This window comes from Eurosta solidaginis, chromosome 4, assembly GCF_040869045.1.
Source record: "Eurosta solidaginis isolate ZX-2024a chromosome 4, ASM4086904v1, whole genome shotgun sequence".
Classification (NCBI taxonomy): Eukaryota; Metazoa; Arthropoda; class Insecta; order Diptera; family Tephritidae; genus Eurosta; species Eurosta solidaginis.
Genome location: NC_090322.1, coordinates 249,591,085 through 249,599,937, shown reverse-complemented (window position 1 = coordinate 249,599,937; position 8,853 = coordinate 249,591,085).

The following is an 8,853-nucleotide window of genomic DNA, read 5'->3' as shown; positions in this document are numbered from 1 at the left end:
AGAGAATTAATTAATTAATTTAATACAATCAGTAAAATAAACACAAATAACCCACAAAAATGTATAGAAGGCGTTTTTATAAATACATCTGACAAAGAGCATCTGATAAAAAAAACCAACGACTACCTTGAGAAAACATCGAGTAATTTGATTTGGCAACAACAAAAGTATCGAGTGACGCCTCTTGACGTAACTATTGAGCATTATTGGCATTACGTTGGGTATACACTGGAAGGGAAATAGAGTAATAAAGGCCATTTTGCATTATTGAATACTGGAGTTATTTATTCAACAGTTTATTGATTCGAACGTTAGTAGAAGGCTGCAAATAAGAGGAATTGCACTAAACTCGTTACAATATAATATCTTGTAATAACAAAATCACTTTTGAATATGCTTAAATTTAAGCCACAAATTGATCAGCCGTTCAATTATTTGTCAAATCATCACTTTCTTAGGTTGACAACTTAATTCAACTTCAACTGAAATAAGGGCAGCGATTTAGTTTAGCACCCCCGAGTTCGGGGTTTAACTTGGTATCAAATGAAAGAGGGAGTTCTCCCGATCACAAATATATATATTTTAAAGTGCGCAAACTTATAATTTAAAAGTTATTTGTTGTTAAAGTTTGCAAATTTCTATACACCTTTTATATGTGTATACGTATATATATTTTATGACATTACAAATCTATGCTGCCACATCTAAAAAACGGAACAAGTGAAGAACCGAAAAATAACTTATAAAAATACCTTTCATCTGATGTATATATACTTTAACTTTTCTAGTCTTTATTTACCAAAAATTTGAAAAATCCCTTGTTTGCATTCGTGAACGAGCTGATATTACCTTATAACTCTTATGTTTATTGTTATGTTAGCCGATCCAACACCGGCTGCGCCATGCACAGTAATCCTGCGTAGAACATCTTTCTGCATAGGCCGCCTTCGGCCGCGCTTATAAAAAATAACCCTGGGCTACGCCATGCCAAGTCCGGGTGTGTGGTATAACCGTGAAGGGTGTACTACGCACAGGACATCACCGTGGCGGTAGCCACGGTTATACCACTCATCCGGACTTGGCATGGCGTAGCCCAGGGTTATTTTTTATAAGCGCGGCCGAGGCCGCCTACGCGGAAAGGTGTTTCAACTTCTCAAAATGAGTAGTAAAAATATATATTTTCCTTTTTCTGTATTAACTGAAAGGTGATAAGGTAATATTTATATTTGTTTTTTTTTTTTGTTTATGTGGTAGCACAGCTTTGTAATGTCATCAATAAAATATATATATATATATATATATATAAATGTGCATGTTGCTACAAAAGCGCGATTGATTTAATAAAAACATGTATAATAAGTATAAACAATGCAAAAGTGAAATCTGAAATATACAAAAATGAAATTTAAGTTTATCGTTGCCAATTTATATACATATGTATGTGGATTAAGGTTTTGAAAGATATGTAATTTGTAATTTAACGTGCTATAGAAATTTGCTAAATTTGCAAACTTTAACAACAATCAACTTTTCAATTATAAGTTTGCGCACTTTAAAATATATATATTTGTGATCGGGACAACTCCCTCTTTCATTTGATACCAAATTTTACCACGAACTCGGGGGTGCTATTCTAAAATTTTCCCGAAATAAGTTGTAATTCGTAATACCAAACAGGAGTTGAGTTGTCTTAAAGTTGAGTTGTTTTAATTACAACCCAAATAAGTTGAGTTGTTAACCTTAACAGGGACATTAAACTCGCACTGAAAAACCGAGCATTAGTAGTAGAAACGTATGCCCCCATTACCGTTTACAACTCAACTTAGTTGGGTTGTAATAAAAACAACTCAACTTTAAGACAACTCAACTCCTGTTTGGTATTATGAATTACAACTTATTTCGGGAAAATTTTAGAATAGCACCCCGAATTCGTGGTAAAACTTGGTATCAAATGATCCCGGCTTCAGAGAGTGTATGTGACTATTTTCTAGTTTGGATGATCCTAGGATTCTAAGTCTTCGTCTCGCGACTGCCTCACATTCCTTCAGGATGTGTTCTGCAGACTCATCTTCGACATCACAGAATCGACAGAAGCTACTAGCTGATATGCCCAATTTATGCGTATGGCTCTATAGCCTACAGTGACCTGTGAGTATACCTGTTACAATCCTAAGGCTACATTTTGGGAGGTTAATCATAGCCTTATATCGCTTCGAGTTGTACCCTCCTATTAGTGCCTTTGCCTCCCGAAGTCCTGGACTTTCGCGCCAGTTTTGTTCTCTAAGGCACGCCTCCTTTTGTATAAAGTCCTCCCTTATTGTATGTGACCCTATTGGCACCATAGGCTCGGGTCCTATTGAGTTTCCGGCCGCTGCCAACTTGGCAAGCTCGTCCGCTCGCTCGTTACCATACACTCCTCTGTGTCCAGGTACCCATGCCAGAGGGATGGTGTTTTTACCTTGTTTATACCTACAAGAAAACCGTTCTGAAAACAAACCGAGTTGACTGAGCACACATTTTTATCAAGTGTTTATACTCTCATCCCTATATCGATATCAAAACAACCGCCTTGAATTGACAGTACGTGACAGCTGTGAATTTCGTGGAAGTGCTAATTTGGAAGTTTTGTGAAAATATATTAATTTAACAAAATTCTATTTTTATCAACATATTTTTTGAAGTAAAGCAGTAACTTTTACATAAATCAATAATTTTCCGTGTACGGGACTCACGCAAACAAGTATATAAAAGTAAAAGTAAGTTGTTGTGGTCATTGGAGCACTCCAAAAAGCAGATGCTATATGTTAATTTTCTACAGGATTTTGTTATTGCTTTAAGGGTTATTTTAATAATAAAAGTGTGAAACAGCGATGGAATTTAACAATAAAATACTTGTATTTGGATTAATAAAATCGTTGCAAAGCAAAAGATTGATAGTCACAAATCATCTTGTAAATACTAACTCTTGCGTTGAGAAGTGCTTGAATGAAAGAAGAAAGAATATAAGAGCTTTGCTTCTGTCTGGCCTGGGCCAGTCTACCAAACATACTTTTTTCTACAAATATACCTCGGATCAGAAATTTACATAAACGCCATAGAAAAGAAAATTTCTGGTGGTTTCTCCTGCAGCCAGAAAATGAAGGTTGCTACATCGAGGCTTTTCGAATGAGCAAAAAGTCTTTTACATTACTCTGTGGTAAATTGGAACCCTTACTCCGAAGAAATTGCGTACCTTGCATCACACAACCCCTTCCTGTAGAAAAACAGGTTGCCATATGTTTATACAAACTCGCTTCCTGTGGAGAATACCGAGTAGTTGGTGATGTTTTTGGTGTCCACAAAAGCACAGTACATAAATATTTTCATACCGTTGTCGACGCTCTGCTCCAAGTACAGACAGAGCTAATAAAGTTCCCGCAAATAGATGACGCTTTGAAAATTGCTGCTGAATTTGAGAAGAAATCTAATATACCGAACATTATTGGTGCTATCGATGGTAATTATATTTAGCTATTATTACTAGAAACAACAAAAACAACTCGCGTCAATATTATACAAGGATAATATATTTTATCAATTACTATTATATTTTGTAGGTACCCACATACCGATGTTGCCGCCTAGTGAAGGGTACTTGGATTATATTAATAGAAAGGGTTGGCCTTCGATTGTAATGCAGGCAGTTGTGGACTGCAATTATATGTGAGTATATCTTTTGTTCAATACCGAAAGGCCTGAAGCGGTTTTGTGTAAAATTTAAAATCCCAAACTCAAGTAGGGTCTAGGGACAAAGAGATTTCTCAGCTCCTTTTATAATTGGTTAATGTTTTTGAAACGATTCTTCGCACAACGTAACTATTATTATTATAACGCCTTTATATACGACGACCTTTTCGATCTTTTGTGCTTGACCTTTGAGCTTATTGTTCTAGGCGGAGGCTCTTTATGTATCTGAACACCTTCGCAGTCTTTTTATCCCAAATCACAAAAAGATTTAGAGTCACACCACCTAGGTGGGAGAGTCTCTGTCTTGCTAGCGCAACGCATTCGCAGAGTATATGAACCGGAGTTTCATCGTCCAGCTCGCAAAATCGACAGATTGGTGCATCCGATAGATTTAGCTTACTGAGGTGATAACGTAGACTGCAATGCCCTGTATAATAGCCAGTGAGAGTTCGTTGATCCTCTCTTCTTTAGTTAATAAGCCTCGCCGATGCTCTTTGTGATGGCTGTATAAAGCTGTACCGTCCTGTAGAAAATTGTTCCAGGACGGTGAAGTTCTGCGGCTCGTAATATTTTCTCCAGTATAAATTAAAGAAATCGCACGATAGTGAGTCATCCTGTCTGAAACCTCGTTTAGTTTCGAACGGCTCGGCGAGGTCCTTCCCAATTCTGACTGAGCTGATGGTGTTACTCAACGTCATTTTGCATAGCCGTATCAGTTTTGCAGGGATATTCGGATATAGCGGCATATAGGCAACTCCTTTTCATGCTGTCGAAGGAGGATTTAAAATCGACAAAGATGATGTGTGTCGATTTTCTTTTCACGGGTTTTTCCAAGATTTGCAGGTTACAGGATCTTCTTTCTTGTGGATTGGGCAGAGAACACATAGATTCCAATCGGCAGGCATTCGCTTTATGAGCTCCTCGCCGCCGAACTTGATTAGCTCAGCCGGCAACCCATCAGCGCCCGCGGCTTTATTATTTTTTAATCGGGATATTGCTCTTCGTACCTCGAATTAAAAGTACAAATTGGAAGAGAACCTCGTCATTGGATGTACTTCTTCTTGCCCAACCGGCACTTCCTCTTTTCAAATTGCCATCAGGCTTTTCTAACAGGACTCCTAGGAAACAGGCTATTTCGGCAGGGTTAGACCAAAGTGTTAGAGAGTGGATTCTACTTAACACTAGAAAAGACGAATTGTATCGTGGAGGTTCTCCACATGCGATACATATATTGGATATATCGGCGTTGAGTCCCTTGAAACATTAACTTATTCATCGGCTACAGGTGGTGCTTAAGCGTTTATAATGGGATTCACTGTGCGTTTATCTACGAAACACTTTACCGCCAATTCGTGGATAGTGTATCTGTCTCCCTCCAGAAGGTCCGATTCAAAGGGCACAGTAGATGTTAATTTGTACTGCCTTATTTCGAAGTGATGCATACGGAGATAGCTGTTAAAGGCCTGGGAGTGAAACAAGGCTAGTGACAAGAGTCCCACTCAAGATTTTAGGGATTTAAATTCGGTAGCCCTAAGCTATCGGCAATCTTCGTTGATAATTCTGGTTGGGCCTTTCAATAGTATTAAATCTTGTGCAATGGTGTATCATCATTGCACTTGTATCATTTTTTTACAATGATGTTAAACCTTTCCCAAGATTGTGAGCACCATTATTATGTAAAAGGGAGTTCGATACAATTTTCATTTTAACAGGTTTACTGATGTCAGCGTTAAGTTACCTGGAAGCACTCATGACGCAACCGTATTCAAAGAGTCAGGGTTATTTAAAAACTCTTCGAAACTCATTCCAAGATCCACGAAACTAATTAACAATGTAGAAACTCCATTATTTCTTGTTGGAGACCCAGCCTATCCATTGCTTCCTTGGCTGATGAAGCCATATACTGGTAATTTAAATGCAGAAGAAGAATATTTTAATTGTCATTTGAACACTGCTCGAATTGTAGCGGAAAATGCGTTTGGCCGTTTTAAAGGGCGATGGAGATGCCTTACCAAAAGGCTTGATGTCAATCCTAGTTTCGTTCCAAAGTTGTTGTTCTAGCTTGCGCTGTATTACATAACTTTGTTGAGCATTAAAAAGGAAACATATCTGGAAATATGGTCACAATCGTCTCAAAACCTACAAGAATATCCACAGCCTCAAGACACCTTTTCAACTGAAATAATTTCAGAAGAAAGTATGTATCCAAAAGATTTAAGAAACAATTTAAAAAATTATTTAAAAGATAATTTTCCTTTGAGGACAAGTCAATATAATCATTAATTTTAATTTTAACCAGGGGCGGTATCGTCGTACCCTTCATGATCGAAACCCATTTCGACTCAAGCAATAACTATGAAAATTTCAGTAATACAAATTTTGTTAGCGTACCTACTTTTGTTCATTCCTTCGTTTAAATTCATTAATTATTACAAATTGATCTGTATATGTATTTTATATATAACGTTATATTTAACGTTTAAACTTTAAGTAAAATGTAATAATATAATAAAATAAAAGTAGTGGTATTTTAAATACAAAATCAATTCAATTGATCAGTCAATGTTAGCATTCAGTTTCTTAAGCGTTTAAAAGCATATTGCTTTCTATTCACAGCATAACAAAACTACACGTGTCAAACGATTTGGTAACAATATTAAAGCCACTATATGCATTTAATCTTTAATTAGTAATAATATAAATGAAAAAAAAAAATTTATTCAATTAACTGTATACCAGAGCTATTAAAAAAAATTATTTTGTGTGTTTCGATTAGATGCCAAAAAAGAAATCTGATAATATGAGCCATTAAGGATAGGGTTCCCCGTACCAACCACACAGACCATTTTTTATTCCGATTTGTATAACTTCTAAATTATACGCTTGAATATTTTTTTTATTATAATATTAATAGCTAACTTTAAAATTTTTAAATGACAATTGAATTGACTTCTCGGCTAAAAAATTTATTTTCTTTGAATCAGTTACATTTACATTAAATTTAAGTAAATAAAGTATCTAACTGATTCAAAGAAAATCTATTTTATGGCTGAGAAATCAATTAAATTTTCATTTAAAAATTTTCAAGTTTATTATTAACGTAGTAATAAACAAATTATTTTTCGCATTTTTTTATTCACATTTTAACGTATCGATAATAGAAATATGGCTCATATTATGAGATACATATTTCGGCTCTAAAACTTTTAAGCGTGATTCCGCTAGGAAATGTGTAGTATGTTTTGAAAACATTTTGAATTTTTATTTAAGTTCTTAGTTATTATTATTAAAAATTAAAGTTGTGTTGAACATTGAAATGTACACTTACTCCTTATTCATAAAAAATAAAATAAAACTCTTATAATTGGAAACGTCTTTATAAGACTTTATAAACCTTTTCTCTGTTGTATGAATGAAGGCTGCTTTACACCAGCTGCATTGCGAGTGATATGGATATTTTTTAATATTCTTATTCGCGAATGTGAGTGTGAAAGAATGTATTTGAATATTCAAAAATGAGAAATTTTAAATATAAGTTTGAAAAAATTTCTTTGGGGTATAAGTAGGTATTCGCAGTTTTTGAAACAAAAAAGCTTATTTGAGCTTATAGTTTTTCGCAGCATTGGGCCATATTAATAAAAAGTAAGCAATTGCTTTTTCTCAAGATTTGAAAAATTTGTATGGAGAAAGTTTCAAAAATTGAGTAAGAGGTCTAAAAACTAAACACTGTCTCTACAGGCGTGTTTAAGTCATACCAAAGTTGAACTCAACGTATACAATTTATAACGTCCGTATTCTTGAGTTATGACAACGCTTGTCATATTGATTTAATAGTGACTTTTAGCTTTATTCTGACCTTTAGTGCAGATTTTTTTCCAGTAAATAGCTTCATGGCCCAAGTTTATGATACAAAAAATGTAAAAAAAGCGCTGTCACTGCTCAGAATGCGGGTGTAAAACTTATACAAAACTCTTTGTCCTTTTTTTTAATTTTGTACATAGTTTTATTATATGTATTTGTGTTTGCATGAATTAAATTCGGGCACCGATGTTTCAGCCAGATGTAGCTTATTCCTGCGATTCCGCAAACAATCCAAATATATCAACATCGTTATGAGAACCCGATACTACTTCCGAAGTCAAAGAAATTGAAGGAGAAAGGAAATGACGCGGTACGTAGAGAGGAATATTATGTGACTGCATTGTGCATAGTATAGAATTGAACATTTTAACTGTTTCGCAACGCTCATCTTCTAACATTTTCTGAGTTTCTTTGCGATTTTTTTCTAATAAAAGTTCAACGTTGCTTAAATGGGTTTCATCTTGTTTTTTCATAGCGTCAACTAAATTATCTTGCGTGTTCTTCCACTCATTTGTAAAAGATTCCATAACTTTCGAATAAGAAGCCTTTTCTGAAAATATGTATAAAAAAATGTGTACACTTTTACTTAAAAATCAAAGTTAAACTGGTTGGACAGATATCCAACCGGAATCATGTCAAAATCATTATACGGTTCTAAGTTCCATACCAAATTGCAATGAGTCACTCGTACCAAGGGTAATACTTGACATTAGTATCCTACAGGTAAAACACGGGTTATATTTTAAATCACTCCCAACTGTCATCAACCCAGAGAGGTACACTGCACCTAAGAACTATAGATCATGTAAAATAAGACTCGCATTCCCACGACATTAATCGGGCCCTTATTGCAATTTGGTTTGTAACTCCTCACGTATGGACTTACTTTGATTTTTGAAAGTTCCCTTATTTCGGGGAGTGCTGCATGCGACGTTGGGTTCTGAAGTATTTTCAGACTCGCTGCCTAGAGGATCGTCCAAATTCACTTCCATAAAGTTACACTGTGACGTGTTCATGTTATTGGAATTCACTTCGACTTGTGAAGTGTCCTCACCTTCTGCCGCTACTGCAGGGCGATTACCAAGAACTTCGTCCAGCAGCTCAAAATACTCACATGTTTGTCTCCCAGCACCACTTTTATTATTATGACGCTTAGCTTTGTAATATTCACACTTCAAAGTTCTAAATTTTGCCCTAATATGGATGGCATCTTTATTTATTCCTTTGGAATTTAACTCTTTAGCCACCTCCTCAAAGATACAGCGG